Genomic DNA, 19,490 nt, shown 5'->3' with positions numbered 1-19,490 from the left:
CAGATAGATAGGTTAGTGTCACCAGAACCATCATATCACCCCAGCCCTGCAGATAGGTTATTGTCACCAGACCCAGCATATCACCCCAGCCCTGCAGATAGATAGGCTAGTGTCACCTACCCCCAGTATATCACCCCAGCCCTGCAGATAGATAGGTTAGTGTCACCAGAACCAGCATATCACCCCAGCCCTGCAGATAGATAGGTTAAGGACACCAGAACCAGCATATCAATCCAACCATGCAGGTAGATAGGTTAGGGTCACCTAAATGAAATTGTGTGTTCCCCGTGGGAACTAATACCTCCATTGCTGAGATGTTTTGGTCAATATGCAAATGACTCCAAATGACTTTGGTTGTGATTGCTCCAAAGACGTAAGTGGCAATGTCCTTGTTTCTTCAAAGCTCTGGTGACAGACTCCTTTTAAAGGAAATCTGTTAGCAGGTTTGTCCCCTCAAAACTGTTGACAAAGGTAGGTATGTGAGCTGGAAAGACAATTAAACTTACTCCTTCATGTACAGTATCTCAGACGCTTTGCCCTGGACAGCTGCCAGTGCCAACACTTCCTATTTGCCACCTTGGCTTCAGCTCTAGCAATGTCATGGTTGGATACTAGAATTAAGGAAGGTTTGGGGGTTTAGGGGTTGAAAGTACCGACATATTTCCTTCAAAGGGATTGCCTAGTAGAGAAATGAGTGTCGTATAAAGGTGTCTCCATTGAAGGGAGTGCCAAGAAGAGTTGTTCCAGCTATCGCTCCCCTATACCCAATCTGATAAAACATTACTATTCGATGCCTACAGCTATTGAGTTGACACACAGGCCTAAAAACTATATACATGTAACCATACAGTGTTAGCCAAAAGTATTGGCACCCCTGCAATTCTGTCAGATAATACTCAGTGTCTTCCAGAAAATGATTGCAAGCACAAACTCTTTGGTAATATCTTCATTTATTTTGCTTGCAATGAAAAAACACAAAAGAGAATGAAAAAAGTCAAATCATTGATCATTTTACACAAAACTCCAAAAATGGGCCGGACAAAAGTATTGGCACCCTCAGCCTAATACTTGGTAGCACAACCTTTAGACAGAATAACTGCGCACAACCGCTTCCGGTAACCAGCAATGAGTTTCTTACAAGGCTCTGCTGGAATCTTAGACCATTCTTCTTTGGCAAATTGCACCAGGTCCCCCCTGAGATGTGAAGGGGGCCTTCTCCAAACTGCCATCAAGAGATCTCTCCACAGGTGTTCTATGGGATTCAGGGCTGGACTCATTGCTGGCCACTTTAGAAGTCTCCAGTGCTTTCTCTCAAACCATTTTCTAGTGCTTTTTGAAGTGTGTTTTGGGTCATTGTCCTGCTGGAAGACCCATGACCTCTGAGGGAGACCCAGCTTTCTCACACTGGGCCCTACATTATGCTGCACAATGTGTTGGTAGTCTTCAGACTTCATAATGCCATGCACACGGTCAAGCAGTCCAGTGCCAGAGGCAGCAAAGCAACCCCAAAACATCAGGGAACCTCCGCCATGTTTGACTGTAGGGACTGTGTTCTTTTCTTTGAAGGCCTCTTTTTTCCTGTAAACTCTATGTTGATGCCTTTTCCTACTTTTGTCTCATCTGACCAGAGAACATTCTTCCAAAACATTTTTGGCTTTCTCAAGTAAGTTTTGGCAAACTCCAGCCTGGCTTTTTTATGTCTCTGGGTAAGAAGTGGGGTCTTCCTGGGTCTCCTACCATACAGTCCCTTTTCATTCAGACGCCGTTGGATAGTACGGGTTGACACTGTTGTACCCTCGGACTGCAGGGCAGCTTGAACTTGTTTGGATGTTAGTCGAGGTTCTTTATCCACCATCCACACAATCGTGCGTTGAAATCTCTCATCAATTTTTCTTTTCCGTCCACATCTAGGGAGATTAGCCACAGTGCCATGGGCTTTAAACTTCTTGATGACACTGCGCACGGTAGACACAGGAACATTCAGGTCTTTGGAGATGGACTAGTAGCCTTGAGATTGCTCATGCTTCCTCACAATGTTGCTTCTCAAGTCCTCAGACAGTTCTTTGGTCTTCTTTCTTTTCTCCATGCTCAATATGGTACACACAAGGACACAGGACAGAGGTTGAGTCAACTTTAATCAATTTCAACTGGCTGCAAGAGTGATTTACTTATTGCCACCACCTGTTAGGTGCCTCAAGTAAGTAACAGGTGCTGTTAATTACACAAATTAGAGAAGCATCACATGATTTTTCAAACAGTGCCAATACTTTTGTCCGCCACCTTTTTTATGTTTGCTGTGGAATTATATCCAATTTGGCTTTTTGACAATTCTTTTTGTGGTTTTCCATTGAAGACAAATTAAATGAAGATGATAATAACAAAGAATTTATGATTGCACTCATTTTCTGGAAGAAAATGAGTATTATCTGACAGAATTGCAGGGGTGCCAATACTTTTGGCCAACACTGTAGCAAAGGACTGCTGTTCATGGGGATTCATGTAGGGAGAAATAAGCATAGCTCCTCAAATACAAAATAAATTAAAATTATTGGTTATTCTCAATATCAGGATGGTGCAGTACAGTAGAAAAATTGGAACAATCTTACCACTTCCAGATGATGGTTAAAATCATACACCTTAAGGCCACATAAATCAGTGGGAACACTGTGGGTGCAGAAGAGTTAACCCTGTAAGGCCCTGCCACCCCAAATAATAACACCCAGTCTAACAAGGCGACCCCGTTGCTGGTCCTAAATTGTCCTAATTATTTCTCTTTCCTTATTGTACCTTAAAAACTTTCAAGCTGTACAAAGCCATTAGGCAGCACTGGAGGCCAACAGAAGTTTTTCAGATTCTACATGAATTGTGGTATCCTCTATAGGAAACTATAATACACTAATAAATCTGTAAAATATGATGCAGCATATTGTGTGGTTAGTGTTGGTTAACCCTTACAGGACACAGGCATTTTTAATTTTTGTATTTTAATTTTTTTACTCCCTGCATTTCAAAAGCCGTACCTTTCTCCTTTTTCCATTTTCGTAGTCATATGAGACGCTTGATTTTTGCGTGACGAGTAGTATCTCAAATTGGTTCCATTTACAGTCCTATGAAAAAGTTTGGGCACCCCTATTAATCTTAATCATTTTTTGTTCTAAATATTTTGGTGTTTGCAACAGCCATTTCAGTTTGATATATCTAATAACTGATGGACACAGTAATATTTCAGGATTGAAATGAGGTTTATTGTACTAACAGAAAATGCGCAATATGCATTAAACCAAAATGTGACCGGTGCAAAAGTATGGGCACCCTTATCATTTTATTGATTTGAATTCCCCTAACTACTTTTTACTGACTTACTGAAGCACAAAATTGGTTTTGTAACCTCAGTGAGCTTTGAACTTCATAGCCAGATGTATCCAATCATAAGAAAAGGTATTTAAGGTGGCCAATTGCAAGTTGATCTCCTATTTGAATCTCCTCTGAAGAGTGGCATCATGGGCTACTCAAAACAACTCTCAAATGATCTGAAAACAAAGATTGTTCAACATAGTTGTTCAGGGGAAGGATACAAAAAGTTGTCTCAGAGATTTAACCTGTCAGTTTCCACTGTGAGGAACATAGTAAGGAAATGGAAGACCACAGGGACAGTTCTTGTTAAGCCCAGAAGTGGCAGGCCAAGAAAAATATCAGAAAGGCAGAGAAGAAGAATGGTGAGAACAGTCAAGGACAATCCACAGACCACCTCCAAAGAGCTGCAGCATCATCTTGCTGCAGATGGTGTCACTGTGCATCGGTCAACTATACAGCGCACTTTGCACAAATAGAAGCTGTATGGGAGAGTGATGAGAAAGAAGCCGTTTCTGCACGTACGCCACAAATAGAGTTGCCTGAGGTATGAAAAAGCACATTTGGACAAGGCAGCTTCATTTTAGAAACAAAAATTGAGTTGTTTGGTTATAAAAAAAGGCGTTATGCATGACGTCCAAAAAGAAACAGCATTCCAAGAAAAACACATGCTACCCACTGTAAAATTTGGTGGAGGTTCCATCATGCTTTGGGGCTGTGTGGCCAATGCCGGCATCGGGAATCTTGTTAAAGTTGAGAGTCGCATGGATTCCACTCAGTATCAGCAGATTCTTGAGAATAATGTTCAAGAATCAGTGACGAAGTTGAAGTTACGCCGGGGATGGATATTTCAGCAAGACAATGATCCAAAACACAGCTCCAAATCGACTCAGGCATTCATGCAGAGGAACAATTACAATGTTCTGGAATGGCCATCCCAGTCCCCAGACCTGAATATCATTGAACATCTGTGGGATGATTTGAAGTGGGCTGTCCATGCTCGGCGACCATCTAACTTAACTGAACTTGAATTGTTTGTCCAAAATACCTTTATCCAGGATCCAGGAACTGATTAAAAGCTACAGGAAGCGACTAGAGGCTGTTATCTTTGCAAAAGGAGGATCTACTAAATATTAATGTCACTTTTCTGTTGCGGTGCCCATACTTTTGCACCGGTCAAATTTTGGTTTAATGCATATTGCACATTTTCTGTTAGTACAATAAACCTCATTTCAATCCTGAAATATTACTGTGTCCATCAGTTATTAGATATATCAAACTGAAATGGCTGTTATAAACACCAAAATATTTAGAACTAAAAATGATTAAGATTAATAGGGGTGCCCAAACTTTTTCATAGGACTGTATATGATTGAATTCAGAATAAGGTGGAATTGAAAAAAAAATGCTGCAGTGTCATTTTCTTATGGTTTTGTTTTTATGGCTTCCACTGTGCAGTAAAAATACTAGGTTAGCATTATTGTCTGGGTTTGTGCAATCATGTTGATACCAATTTTTTGTTTTTTTTATGGAGATTGTGAGCCGCATATAGGGAACACAATGTACATGTTTTCCTATCAGTATGTCTTTGTCTATGTCTTTAAATTTTTTTATTAGCCTTCTAGGGGCTTGAACATGCGCTCTTCAGATTGCTTTTGCCATCTTTAGCAGTTTAACTACAGGAAGGCTTCAGTAGTTGCATTACTATGGCTGGAAGCCCTCAGAAGGTTCCTGGCTGCCATGGTAATGAAACAGCTCCTTTAAGCATGCTACAAGGTGGCCGCCTCATTACCAAATGTGATTATGAAAGTGAAAGTAACCACTCAGATGCCGTGGTCGCTTTTGACCATGACTTCTGAGAGGTTAAATGCCCATGATCAGAGTCATCTCTGAACATAGAAAATGATGTAGGGTCTCTGCTGTGTTAAACAGCACAGACCAGGCAGCTAGGGTAGTTTTGAAGCTGCTGTAGTTTTATATTAATCTGATTCTCCATAGTAGAGAATTCCAGAGCACCTGTGCAGCTAGAGAAAAGTCTTGGAGATGGGAATGAGATGTTTGGATAGCAGAGGATTCAAGTCTAAGCTCAGTGGCAGAATATAGAGGATGGTTACGATGGTAGACAGTGGGAGGAGATATAGGGGGCACAGCTCTATGGAGGGATTTGTGGATGAGAGTGATCTGTGGTGGACGGACAACCAGTGCAGTGATTGATACAAGGTAGATGCATCTGTATAGCAGCTGCATTCTGGACAGATTCTGAAGGGGAGAGTTTAGTTAGAGGAAGCCCAATTGGAAAAGAATTGCAATAGTGAAGGAGAGAGAGAATGAGAGCGACAGTTAGGGGTTTTGATGTATCCACATTGAGAAAAACTCGAATTTGAGACATGTTTTTGAGGTGTAGGTGACAAGAGTGTGCAAGTGTCAATATGCAAGTGAGCTATTTAGCACAATGAGGGTGTTGACTCTTACCTCTTTGTAGCAACAGTAACTCCCTCAATGCTCCAAAGAGCTCATGTGCCAAATATTGACAAAAAAGCAATGGAGACACCATTTCACGAATGGGAAAACACTGTTTGATTCAGGTAACCCTAACCTATTTGGGTTGCTATGCTTGGTTCTGATGACAGACTCCCCTTAAAGTAACTGATAAATGCCATAGATTCTGGCAAGGTATAAAGACATTTTTAGACGTTTCCTATAACGTAGAGTACACTCTACGATCACTGATCCTTTTCTAGCCCATTACTCTCCCACTATTGCTAATAAATGTATTAAAATCCTAAATCTATCCCATCTAAACTCGCCAGCTCTACGTATTGTCTCCCTGAGCAGTGAGAAGGGCCAGGAAGGTTGTTTAATTTATTGGAAAAGAGATTTTAATTACAAACTTTAATGAGAGATGATGAAAGCTGACATGTCGGCGCCGTCCCTCACTTCTCATTTTTAACGTCTTGTAACATTTTCAAATGTTTATTATCTTAGAAGTCAGAAAAAATGACTTTTGGTTGGCGTTTTAGCTTTTGTCATTAAAAAAATATTTTTATTTAATAATTATTTTTGTCAGGCTGATAATTCGCTTAATGCTAAGTAAAATAAATTAAATGATGCTTTTTATGATGACGGCTCGGAAATAGACAAGTCTGGGTAAGATAGGGTTCTTTAATATTCATAGTGTTGTCTTAGGTTTACAGTTCAGTAAGTCTGCTAAACCTGTATGCCCGTGCCTAAGAGAAGCCATGATATCAATGGATGAAAGTCAAGAAACTGCTTCCAAAGTCATCATTTGTAGCCCAAATCTACAGTTCTGCTTGTTGTCATAGGAAATGGTCTACAAATCCTTAACCCCATCCTGTCGCAGGCATTTTTCAATTTCCGTTTTTCCGTTTTTCCATTTTTGACTCCCCCCCCCCAAAGACCCACAACTTTTTTTTATTTCTCGGCTCTCAGAGCCATATGACGGTTTAATGTTTGTGGGACAAATTGTTCTTCATGATTCCGCCATTAAAAATCCTGTACAATGAACTGGGAAGCTGGAAAAAAAATTAAGAAGGGGGTGGATTTGAAGAAAAAGTGCATTTGTGCGGTTTTCTTACGGGCTTCTTGTTTTACTGCGCAGCCAAAATGAAATGTCACCTGTATTCTATGTTTCGGTACAATTTCGAGGATAACAAATATATATGGTTTTATTTACATTTTAACCCCTTAACAAAAATCCAAAGCTGTGACAATTTTTTTTTTTCCCTAAAAGTCGCCTTATACTGACACCAGTAACTTTTTTTTTTATACTTCCATGTATGGGGATGTATAGGGTATCTTTTTTTGCTGGACTATGTATACTTTTTAGTTAGCCCATTTTGGGGAATTGCTATTGCTTTGATCACTTTTTATTCAAATTTTTATCAGGGGCAAAACAGTGAAAATACAATTTGGCACTTCAGTTCAACAATTCCCTGTCATACCACCCGCAACACAATACAGGGAGATTGCAAGTAATCCCCTAGGAGATAACCCTTGCATTGAGAAGGAGATTTTTATAGCCTCCTTTACCTACCGAGATATTGTGGGCTTTGAGGCTTTAAGGCACTTGTGTTGTCCAACAAAATTAATAAGAAGATACTGTGATCTTCTGAAGGCACGAGTATGCTCCAAATAGGTCGTGAGACACCTGACTAGGTCCAGGGTGTGAAACCTGCCTTCCTCCGGGGAGGAAGGAGACAGATAAAACACAGGCAACGAAATCAGCTTGCCAATATTGGTAAGAGAAGGCACCTTGGGCCGGAATCCTGAAAGAAACCAGACTTGAACTCTGTCCTCGAAGAACATAATATATGGATCCTCTGAGGAGAGTGCCTGTGATTCCCCTACCCTCTGGGCAGATATGATAGCCAGGAGAAATGCTGCTTTGTAGGTGAGGAATTTTACATCTTCCTGAGGCTCAAATGCTGAAATGCAGAGTGCCGTTACGACCATACTGAGGTCCCATTGGTGGACAGGAGCAGGAACTGCTGGTCTCAACCTAGTTGCGTGTTAAAAAAAGCTTCCGTAAACGCTCCAAAAAACGCTCCGTAAACGCTACTAAAACGCCACATGTAAAAAAAACGCTCCAAAATACGCGTGTAATTTTTTACACGTGTAAAAATTACACTCCAAATTACACTCCATTTTACTCCGTGTGAATGCACCCTAACAATTACTGAAAAAACTTGGGGATATTGATAGACAATAAACTTAATTTTAGCAACCAGTGCTAGGTAGCTGCTGCCAAAGCAAATAAAATCATCAGCAATATTAAGAGAGTAATAGATCGTAACAAGGGTATCACTTTCCCTCTATAGAAAACCCTGGTCGGGCCACATGTAGAATATTGTGGCACCTGTGTATCGGGAGGACATAGCTGAACTGGAGCACAACCAAGGTAATGAAGGGGATGGGTGAATTAGAGTGTAAAGAGAGGGAGGACTGGGTGTTGAACAGATAGCAGAGGCTTGGCATGACAGGGATATAACTAATACACGAGACATCCCTAAAACCCTTTTCAGCTAATGTGCATAAGAATAAAATGCTGATTTTCATGAAAGTGGAGCTGTAATGTAGTATAAGAACGGCATCTTTGGAAAGTATAGAAGCCGTATTATAAGGTACTGTGACTAGTTTCAGACTGATTTTCCTACTGACATACTTGGGATTATGCCATGTAAAATATTCTCTATCCATAGGTTAGAGGATAAATTGCTTTTACCCCTTTCACAATCAGTGGGGGCTTAGTGGTGACCCCAACCCTTAGCAATTTATAGGATAAATATTTTTTTGTGGCATAACTATTGTAACACCATTTATAAATTAAATGTGAAAAAAATGCAAAAAAAAATGTTAAAAAAAATTCTGTTGTGTAATATTTCTCTGTAGGAGTTTGAAACTAGAAAGATTGAAAATAACTTGGAGTGTGATTTTGTTTCTCGAAGCCTGGAGCGGATACCAACATCGCACGTCCTCTCATTTCTTCCAGCTAATTTAGTAGGTTAAAAATATATTCCCTTTGTCTCAGCTTTACACCTCTTACCCCCCCCCAAAAAAAAACAAAAAAAACAAAAACAACTGCATTTCTAAAGACAGCAAGTCGAAATTTAACTTAAGCCGCATTTTCTATTTCAAAATTATCAGAATATTTTTCACTATTTTTGATAAATTGATGTGTATAATTGCCTGTCAATCAAATGTGAACCTGATCTGCTATCGCTAAATGAAAAAAATGATCAGAAATCATAACCTTGGGATGAGTAATAAAATTGATAGAAAATGTAAAATTTTAAAAAAATTGTCTCATTTCATTGGGTCATCAAGGGGGTCAATGATTGTCCACTAAGTATATTTTTTCCTTGCAAATATTCCCCAATGTATATAAAATGTATACAGAGTTGTATCTTGTTGGAGAAAATCCTGCATTGATAAACCAGCCGCCATGTTTTAGCTAGTTAGCTTTATATACCGGTATCTCTATAGACTGGTTATAAATAATTTATATTTTCTGTTTTTGAACAAGGTTTCTGTAAGTTCCTGCACAATTCCAGAGGAAATGATAATACACATCTGTCCTGACCTGTTGTTCCTTAAATTTGCACATTTCCATTCCCTTCCATTTATTGTGAGTTTTACATACTAAATATAATATTATACTTTATTTTACATTATGTTAAATGGAAAAATATAAAAACTTTCATTATATTTGTTCAGTCTCCTAGAAAAAAAAGGAACATACAAAAACAACAACAACAATACAGAAAAAAGTCATTGTGAGTATTCTAAATCTGAAATATTTATATGGTATATATTACTCCATTATTTGTGGCTGTTTATGTGAAAAGGGCCCACATTGTCGATATGGAGTTCTTGGTATCATTGTAACGGTTATGGTGTAACATTGTCCGAAACAGCAAAAAAATTTTTATTGAAAGCACAATTGACATATTTTTAAATAAAATTTTTGCATAAAACAAAATTGTGATTTTTTACCCAAATATGTTTTGGACTATTTTCTCTATAATTAGTATCGACGATCTGGGCCCTTTTCACGTAAACAGCCACATTTCTCTATTTGAATATTGAATTTTTTAGTCCCTAATATCAATGGAGAATATTTTCTTAATAAAACTATACATACACGAAAGATAAATAATTGAACATAAATTTAGAATGAAGCGAAAAGGAAATGAAAAATAAACTGCACTACATTTCTTGCCAGTGTATGTGTCATTTACCCTGCCTGGATATTGCAGGAGATATTAGCACACAAGTGGAGATAATGTCACTATCCCCATCTGCATGCTGACTCTGGTTTGACAAAATTAGGTTTTTTGGTATGTTAGCAATTTTCTTGTTACAAACTTAAATCTAGGTAAATTTTGTACACTCCAGGGGAGTCTGTCCCCAAGTTGTTGCCAATTCATGTGTTCAAGCTGTTTTTCCTTTTTGTACACATATACTTAGGACCTAAATTAATGATTGGTCCCCTGGTGCTCGGCTGCCCAGCGGAGAGACAAAGTACAGACCTGAAGCAGAAGAGAACAAGCGAGCTGCTGCTCTACTGTGCGCCATACTACCATGAAGAGACCCAGAGAGCAAGCATCAGGTGTGGTACTGAATACCACAGGTCTGTGAAGATGGGCTCCCAGGGTCACTTTAACCATACAGCCAACAGTGCACATGGACCAGGCCCTATAATAGCAGGTACAGATGAGCGAGTACTGTTCAGATCAGCCGATCCGAACAGCACGCTCGCATAGAACTGAATGGACGTAGCCGGCACGCGGGGGTTAAGCGGCCGGCCACCGTCAAAGCGAAAGTACCAGGTGCATCCATTCATTTCTATGGTGCGTGCTGTTCGGATCGGCTGATCCGAACAGTACTCACTCATCTCTAATAGCGGGGGCTCCCTTGGGACAGTGGTACAGTTCTGCATTTGTTGCCCCGCTCTATTCCCCAGGAGATGAAATCCCTTACTTTGCATCTGCAGATCCCTGAAGACTCCAGACCAAAACAGCAAGGGAGCAAGGAAAGGTGAGTATTGGTTTGTTTGTTTTTTGGTATTGTGGGTGCACGTGAAGGGGGACATTATGCTGTGGGGGCAGCTGGAGGGAGATATTAAACTGGAGGCAACTGGAGGAGGACATTAGACTGTGGGGGCAGCTGAGGAGAGACATTATACTGTGGGTGCACATGGAGGGGGACATTATATTGTGGGTGCACATGGAAGGGGACATTATACTGTGGGTGCACATGGAGGGGGAAATTAAACTGTGGGGGCAACTGAAGAGGGACATTATACTGTGTGTGCACATGGAGGAGGGCATTATACTGTGGGTGCACATGGAGGGGGACATTATACTGTGTGTGCACATGGAGGAGGGCATTATACTGTGTGTGCACATGGAGGAGGGCATTATACTGTGAGTGCACATGGAGGGGGACATTATACTGTGGGTGCATGTGGGCCACTTTCTAATTATATTGCATTTAATTTTTCTGTCTATATAGGGTCAACTCATTATTTGTTTTCTATATGATTGGTATGTTGTGATGCTTTTTTTGATGGGAGTGGGTGAGGGGTGGTTATATACCAATAGGTGGATATATAGGGTCATGTACATGCAGAAATAAAGTAGGATTTTTTTTATTTCATACTCCTTACTCTTGAAGCGTATTAATAAAAAAAAAAAAATCATAAATGACTATAAGAAATTCTCCAATATATCTTATTAAAGAAATATATTTCCATCTCCATTTATCTAGCTGAGTTATTTTTTACATAGAAGTCTATGGAAAGGAGAATGGGCTCCTAAAAAAAGACACAGAAATAACCACATCTACTAAACTCTGCTACGCTGTAAGTGAGGAAGCTTTTTGACATTGCTTTATCTTTCAAAATCAGATGCCACAGCACGATAATTCAATTATTAACGCCCTCCTCCCCTTTCCCTTCTCCTAACTCCCTCCTCCCCTTTCCCTTCTCCATAGCCTTCTATGTTTGAGGCTAAAGGTGAGACAGATTCTATTCAGGGTAAGATAAGTGGAGAAGGATAAGGTAGGTTACAAAGTTTCTTTTTTTCACATTTACTATTTATTTGTGGAAATGTGTTTTACAATTGGAGGTACGCTCCAATCTCTGTAAAGATATTCTACATAGGGGAAAATTTACAATTCCCTTCTTATTCAAGGTCACAGCAAAAATACATTATTTTCACCCAACATCTCTAATAAGAGGCTAATCCATAGTCTATCAACATATCGTGCCACAATATAATATGAAACATATCTCTCACCACTGACTCTTTAACGAGTTTTTCACAAAATTGCTTTCATACCATAGAATAATATATCATTTTATATGGAATAATTTACTTGTTCACAATTCGGAGTCTAACATTGATTTATTTTTCTTCTGTCTTCTTCCTCTGGAAATATTATATAGATTTTAGTTTACCATAAATAATATTTTCATTAGGGAGGATGATAGGTTCAGAAAATATAAAAAAAAAAAAAAAAAGTAAAAAAACAAAACAAAAAACAACAACCTCTGCTCAATTTAGGGTCAGGGCATTAGGATATCGGATCACATTCTGGTGACCAATGCTATGGCTAGATCATCACTATTTGAAAAAAAAAAATCAAGGCCAAAAAATCCCTTTAAGACATAGTAAATAGAGATGAGCAAACAGTAAAATATTTGATATTCGATATTCATTTCGAATAGCCGCTCAATATTCGACTATTCGAACGAATATCAAACCCCATTATAGTCTATGGGGAAAAATGCTTTGTTTCAGGGGATCCCACCATTCGACTAAAGAGTCACCGAGTCCACTATGACACCCCAGGAAATGATGCCAACACCCTGGAATGCAACTGGGACAGCAAGGGAAGCATGTCTGGGGGCATCTAACATGCCCAAGTCACTGTATTATGTTGGGATCCCTGTCAGCTTGCGATATGCACGAGCTGGCTTTTTCCCATAGGAATCCATTGACCAGCGTTGATTGGCCAAATGCCATACAGAGAACAGCATTCAGCCAATCAACACTGGTTCTGCCGGAGGAGGCGGAGTCTAAGATCTGCTGCATCTGATGTAGCATGGCTGAGTGTGCATTGAACTCTGCTGCACACTCAGCTCTGCTGCATCTCTGTGTGTGCTGAGCTCGGCTGCTTCTCTGTGTAGCAGAGCTGTGTCAGCACTGCTACATCTGAGATCGGACCACAATGGAAACTGCTGTGGATGGATCTTAGACTCCGCCTCCTCCAGCAGAACCAGCGTTGATTGGCCGAATGCTGTATTCTGTATGGCATTCGGCCAATCAATGCTGGTCAGTGCATTCCTATGGGAAAAAGTCAGCTCCTGCATATCGCAAGCTGACAGAGATCCCGATCAGATAGAGCCCCAAAGAGCTGGGTGAGTAACATTTTCCCCTAAATAAAGGTAATCCCTAGCTAACCCTGCCTGTACATCTATCCCTGTCTCACAGTCACATAGTTCACAGTCTCAAATTAATCGAATGTTAAATCCACCGTTCGTCTAAAGTGTAGGTCACCTGATTTCGGTTGCCAATTCCTTTTTTCCAATTTTTTTTCGATGCCTCCATTGTCGTAGTTCCTGTCCCACCTCCCCTGCACAGTTATTGGTGCAAAAAACGCACCAGAGAAGGTGAGAGGGGATACAAATTTTTACTGCGTTTGCCCCGTGTTATACGATCGGAATCGAATACCTCGACGGCCTGATATTTGATCGAATATGTATTCAATGGAACGGTGTTCACTCATCTCTAATAGTAAATATTACACTACAATGCAATAATAAGCGATGGTGGAGTGGAATGAGCCATTCTTTCCTGAAAGCCTGCCCTATATATATCAAACAGGAGCATGGATTTTTTTTTCTCTTTTCTTCTGAATTTAATTTGTAATATTCTTTTTATGGCAGTGAATGTTAATAGCATGCACATCCTGCGAAACGTTAACAAATTCATTTAGAATCTAATTATAGTTCTCAGTAATGTCTTATCTGGTAATGAAGTTTAATCTAAGGCCACACATATCACCTACTGTATTAAACATGCAGTCAGCTCCAAGTTGATGTATGGCTGTCACATTAAAACTGTGTTAAATAGGTAATTTGATGATGGAATTGAAAAATGAATAAGACTTCTTAATGTTATTGAGAAATATGGAAACAATATGTGAATTGTGGAAGCAAAATTATTAAATCCAAATGGAACAGAAGAGGAAATGATCTAAAGATTTATAGGTACATTTATAAATAAATTATATGACTTGCATAGGCTTAAAGGGACTGGATCCAGTTTATCGGCAGAATAGTTGATTAGTTGGTGATCAGTGGGCATCCCACTACTGGGACCTCACCCATTGCCAGAGATAGCAGAGTAATAGAAGAGATCAACGGAGGGGCAATACACCCATGCCACCTGTCACTCCAGTCATATAGGGAATACCCCCATTTTCTCTTGATCGGAAGGGATCCCAATCATCACAATAGGTCATAGGTGCGGATATAATCTCTATGGAGAAAGTAGAGTACAACGCTCTGCTATCTATACCAACCCCACTAGGGATCAATCATTAGAGGGTAAGGCACTTTGACGTCTGAATGTTCCAATTTCTCTGGAAAAACGGGACCCCATTTCTCGAGATTGTTAATCCTAGCCATTACAATAGATGATTGTAACATCTCTGCCTGTTTGGGTCACTGCACCACCCTCTGCTCACATGCTCTGGCGCAGGAGGCGGGGGCAGTTTGGTTTTTGGCTTAAAGTTTTTGGTCACACTGTGTGAACTCGGCTCTAGTTCTGTGATTGTATTTGCACCAGACCTGTCTTCTGCCCTTGATGCCACTGTCCATTAAGTGGTTAATTTTGTCTTGCCTGTGATTGACAGCCTGCCTTCCCGTCAACTCCAGGGGCGAGTTCTTCCTCCCCTATTTTATCTTGGCTTCCATTCACACCAGTGCTTGCTATTGCCGTGTGCATACTTGCTCCTTACTGTCACTATTTTTTGCTTGCATTCTTGTCCTTGACCTTTGGCTTTCTCTACTGACTATTCTTTGGACTTCGATTTGGCACTGTATCGCTTGACTGTTTATTGACCCTTGGCTAGCAGACCTCCCTTTGTTGTTGTCCGTCTTGTCTGTGTTTTGTGTATCACATATATAGGTAAGGATCGTCTTCGTGGTTGCCACCTATTACGTAGTATAGGGTCTGGCAATAGGAAGGGTCAGTTGGGGGCTTCAGTTTACGGCTCACTGTCTCTTGTGTCCCGTCCCAGGGTCCAACAGCTACCGGGGAATTGCTGTCCTAGCAATTCCCTAACAATGATAGTTCTAGACGGGACTTCACAGAAGGTAGGTGACACAGACCAACCATAGGAATACTAATAATAAAACGTTACTTTTATTGATAATCTTTTAAAAACATCAAAAATGTGTAAATGTTGTTTAACACCTAAAAAATTTTTCTCCCTCAATGTGAAAGGAAAAAAAGAAGAAAAAGGAGTATTGTAGGTATAAGTAGTGTACCTACAAATTATTAGATGTACTACACTCCCTATAACTTAAATGTAGCCATGCTCACCACATTACCCTATATAGACTCTGTAACAAGATGTAACAAGAAACTTCCTCTTTCTAAAGCTGTCAGTCTCACAGTAACCTGACAAGGTATAGAGATTACGAGATAGAAACTGTCGAACTTGCTTATTCCCTAAAGGGCATTCGGCTATTAGATGTACCACACAAAACATATGACCTTACGCGTTTCCTCTTAACTAATAAGAGTCAATAGGGTCTTTTGATTCCCTCACAAATAGGAGCAGTAAAAACGGCTTTTTGGATAAACAGCGGTGTTATACACTCCCCGCCGGCGGGACCGCCGCTCTACAATCAGCGGCCAGTTCTAGACGGGTCATAACTTCTAAACTTGGTCCAAACCTTCTAAAACATTACTCCAAATAAAGCTCATTATACACTGCATTTTATCTTATTTTTTTTCTTGTTAAAAACTATTATGGTTCTGGTCTTACGGTCAGGAAGTGGTTTACCCGCAGCGGAAATATCACAGGAAAAACTGCAGCATTTTACATTAACTGTAATGTGAATGGAATTATGGCTAATCTGTAATGTCTCTGCCTGTTCTGGTCTCTGCGACACCCTCCGCTCGCACATTGTGGCGCAGGAGTTGTATCCAGTTTGATTCTTTGCCAGTGTTGAGCAGTGTTCACACTGTCCTATTTCATTACCTTGATAATTGATTTTCCACCACACCCGTCTGCCTTCACCTTCATTTCTCTCTGCTCCTCTAATAGTTAATTTTAGCCTTGCCCTGTGATTGACAGCCTGACTGCCTATCAACTCCAGGGCGGGTTCTTCCCCCCCCCCCCCTATTTATTCTTGGCTCACATTCATACTGGTACTTGCTATTGCCTCGTGCTTGCTGGCGTTTAGTGCTGTTTATTTACTTGTGTTCTTTAGCCTGACCTCTGGCTTTCCCTATTGACTATTCTTTTGGACTTTGATTTGGCACTGCATTGCTCAACTGTTACTGAACCTTTGGCTAGCTGACCTCCCTTTGTTGTTGTTTGTCTTGCCTGTGTTTTGTGTCTTACGTATATAGGAAGGGCTCGTCTCCAAGTTGCTGCCTATTACATAGGATAGGACCAGGCAAGCAGGAAGGGACAGAGGGGAGTTTCAGCTTAGGGATCACTGTCCCTTGTACTCCTTCCCAGGGAGGGTTTCCAGCAGCTACTGGGGAATTGCTTTCCTAGCAATTTCCTAACATAATCCCATCCACACATGGCAGAAAATACTGTATATACTTTAGTATAAACTGACCAATATAAGCTGAGGCCCCTAATTTTACCACAAGAAAACTGGGAAAACTTATTGAATCGAGTATAAACTGAGGGGGGGGGGAAATGCAGCAGCTACTGGAAAATTTCAAAAATTAAAATGGCTGGAGTTTTTGGGTGCAGTAGATGCTGGGGAAGGGGAGGGGGTGTTTTGGTTGTCTGTCTGCCCCTTCCCTGAGCTTGAAGACTGTTTGTTTTTTGTTTTTTTCCCCACTTGGAATTCAGCCTGGCTGAATATAGGGTATCTGCAGTGCTCCTATTAACCCGCCTATAAACCCTTTTTTTTTTTTTTTTTGCTTGACTAGAGTATAAGCCGAGGGGAGTTTTTTCAGCACAAAAACTGTGCTGAAAAAGAAAAAAACACTTTTCAACCAAAAAAAAAACTCTGCTGAAAAACTCGGCTTATACTCGAGTATATACGGTAATCTGCAATGGAGCTTGGCAGCATGCCAATTATATCTACTAAAGTGCTGTCGGTTTCCCTATAGGTATAATGGAAGTAGAAAGTCCACAGGGAAAATGCGGAAAAAAATGCGGCGGAAACTTTTTGGCTGTGGACTGCTACAGGAGAATTAAGCTTTAATCTTAATTTTTGCTTTTTTTTCCACCTAAAAAGTTTACAGGTGTAAGGAGTGTATTGACCTTATTGTCTATGCTTCTGTACAAAGCCTCAGGCTAAGTCCCCACGTAACAAACTGCAGCAAAAAGCGCTGCAGAAAAGACTGGCGGGAATGCATTGCTTTTTTTCCTGCAGTACCGTTCGCAGAAAATCCCTAAAGTTTTCCTCTCTGTGGATTTTTTGCTTTCATTACCTACAGATAGAGATGAGCGAACACTAAAATGTTCGAGGTTCGAAATTCGATTCGAACAGCCGCTCACTGTTCGAGTGTTCGAATGGGTTTCGAACCCCATTATAGTCTATGGGGAACATAAACTCGTTAAGGGGGAAACCCAAATTCGTGTCTGGAGGGTCACCAAGTCCACTATGACACTCCAGGAAATGATACCAACACCCTGGAATGACACTGGGACAGCAGGGGAAGCATGTCTGGGGGCATAAAAGTCACTTTATTTCATGGAAATCCCTGTCAGTTTGCGATTTTCGCAAGCTAACTTTTCCCCATAGAAATGCATTGGCCAGTGCTGATTGGCCAGAGTACGGAACTCGACCAATCAGCGCTGGCTCTGCTGGAGGAGGCGGAGTCTAAGATAGCTCCACACCAGTCTCCATTCAGGTCCGACCTTAGACTCCGCCTCCTCCGGCAGAGCCAGCGCTGATTGGCCGAAGGCTGGCCAATGCATTCCTATGCGAATGCAGACTTAGCAGTGCTGAGTCAGTTTTGCTCAACTACACATCTGATGCACACTCGGCACTGCTACATCAGATGTAGCAATCTGATGTAGCAGAGCCGAGGGTGCACTAGAACCCCTGTGCAAACTCAGTTCACGCTAATAGAATGCATTGGCCAGCGCTGATTGGCCAATGCATTCTATTAGCCCGATGAAGTAGAGCTGAATGTGTGTGCTAAGCACACACATTCAGCACTGCTTCATCAAGCCAATACAATGCATTAGCCAGTGCTGATTGGCCAGAGTACGGAATTCGGCCAATCAGCGCTGGCCAATGCATTCTATTAGCCCGATGAAGTAGAGCTGAATGTGTGTGCTAAGCACACACATTCAGCACTGCTTCATCAAGCCAATACAATGCATTAGCCAGTGCTGATTGGCCAGAGTACGGAATTCGGCCAATCAGCGCTGGCTCTGCTGGAGGAGGCGGAGTCTAAGATCGCTCCACACCAGTCTCCATTCAGGTCCGACCTTAGACTCCGCCTCCTCCGGCAGAGCCAGCGCTGATTGGCCGAAGGCTGGCCAATGCATTCCTATGCGAATGCAGACTTAGCAGTGCTGAGTCAGTTTTGCTCAACTACACATCTGATGCACACTCGGCACTGCTACATCAGATGTAGCAATCTGATGTAGCAGAGCCGAGGGTGCACTAGAACCCCTGTGCAAACTCAGTTCACGCTAATAGAATGCATTAGCCAGTGCTGATTGGCCAGAGTACGGATTTCGGCCAATCAGCGCTGGCTCTGCTGGAGGAGGCGGAGTCTAAGGTCGGACCTGAATGGAGACTGGTGTGGAGCGATCTTAGACTCCGCCTCCTCCAGCAGAGCCAGCGCTGATTGGCCGAATTCCGTACTCTGGCCAATCAGCACTGGCTAATGCATTGTATTGGCGTGATGAAGCAGTGCTGAATGTGTGTGCTTAGCACACACATTCAGCTCTACTTCATCGGGCTAATAGAATGCATTGGCCAATCAGCGCTGGCCAATGCATTCTATTAGCGTGAACTGAGTTTGCACAGGGGTTCTAGTGCACCCTCGGCTCTGCTACATCAGATTGCTACATCTGATGTAGCAGTGCCGAGTGTGCATCAGATGTGTAGTTGAGCAAAACTGACTCAGCACTGCTAAGTCTCTGCATTCGCATAGGAATGCATTGGCCAGCCTTCGGCCAATCAGCGCTGGCTCTGCCGGAGGAGGCGGAGTCTAAGGTCGGACCTGAATGGAGACTGGTGTGGAGCGATCTTAGACTCCGCCTCCTCCAGCAGAGCCAGCGCTGATTGGTCGAGTTCCGTACTCTGGCCAATCAGCGCTGGCCAATGCATTCTATTAGCCCGATGAAGTAGAGCTGAATGTGTGTGCTTAGCACACACATTCAGCTCTACT

This window comes from Leptodactylus fuscus, chromosome 2, assembly GCF_031893055.1.
Source record: "Leptodactylus fuscus isolate aLepFus1 chromosome 2, aLepFus1.hap2, whole genome shotgun sequence".
In the NCBI taxonomy this organism is placed as follows: domain Eukaryota; kingdom Metazoa; phylum Chordata; class Amphibia; order Anura; family Leptodactylidae; genus Leptodactylus; species Leptodactylus fuscus.
Note: the sequence above shows the minus strand (reverse complement) of the source record.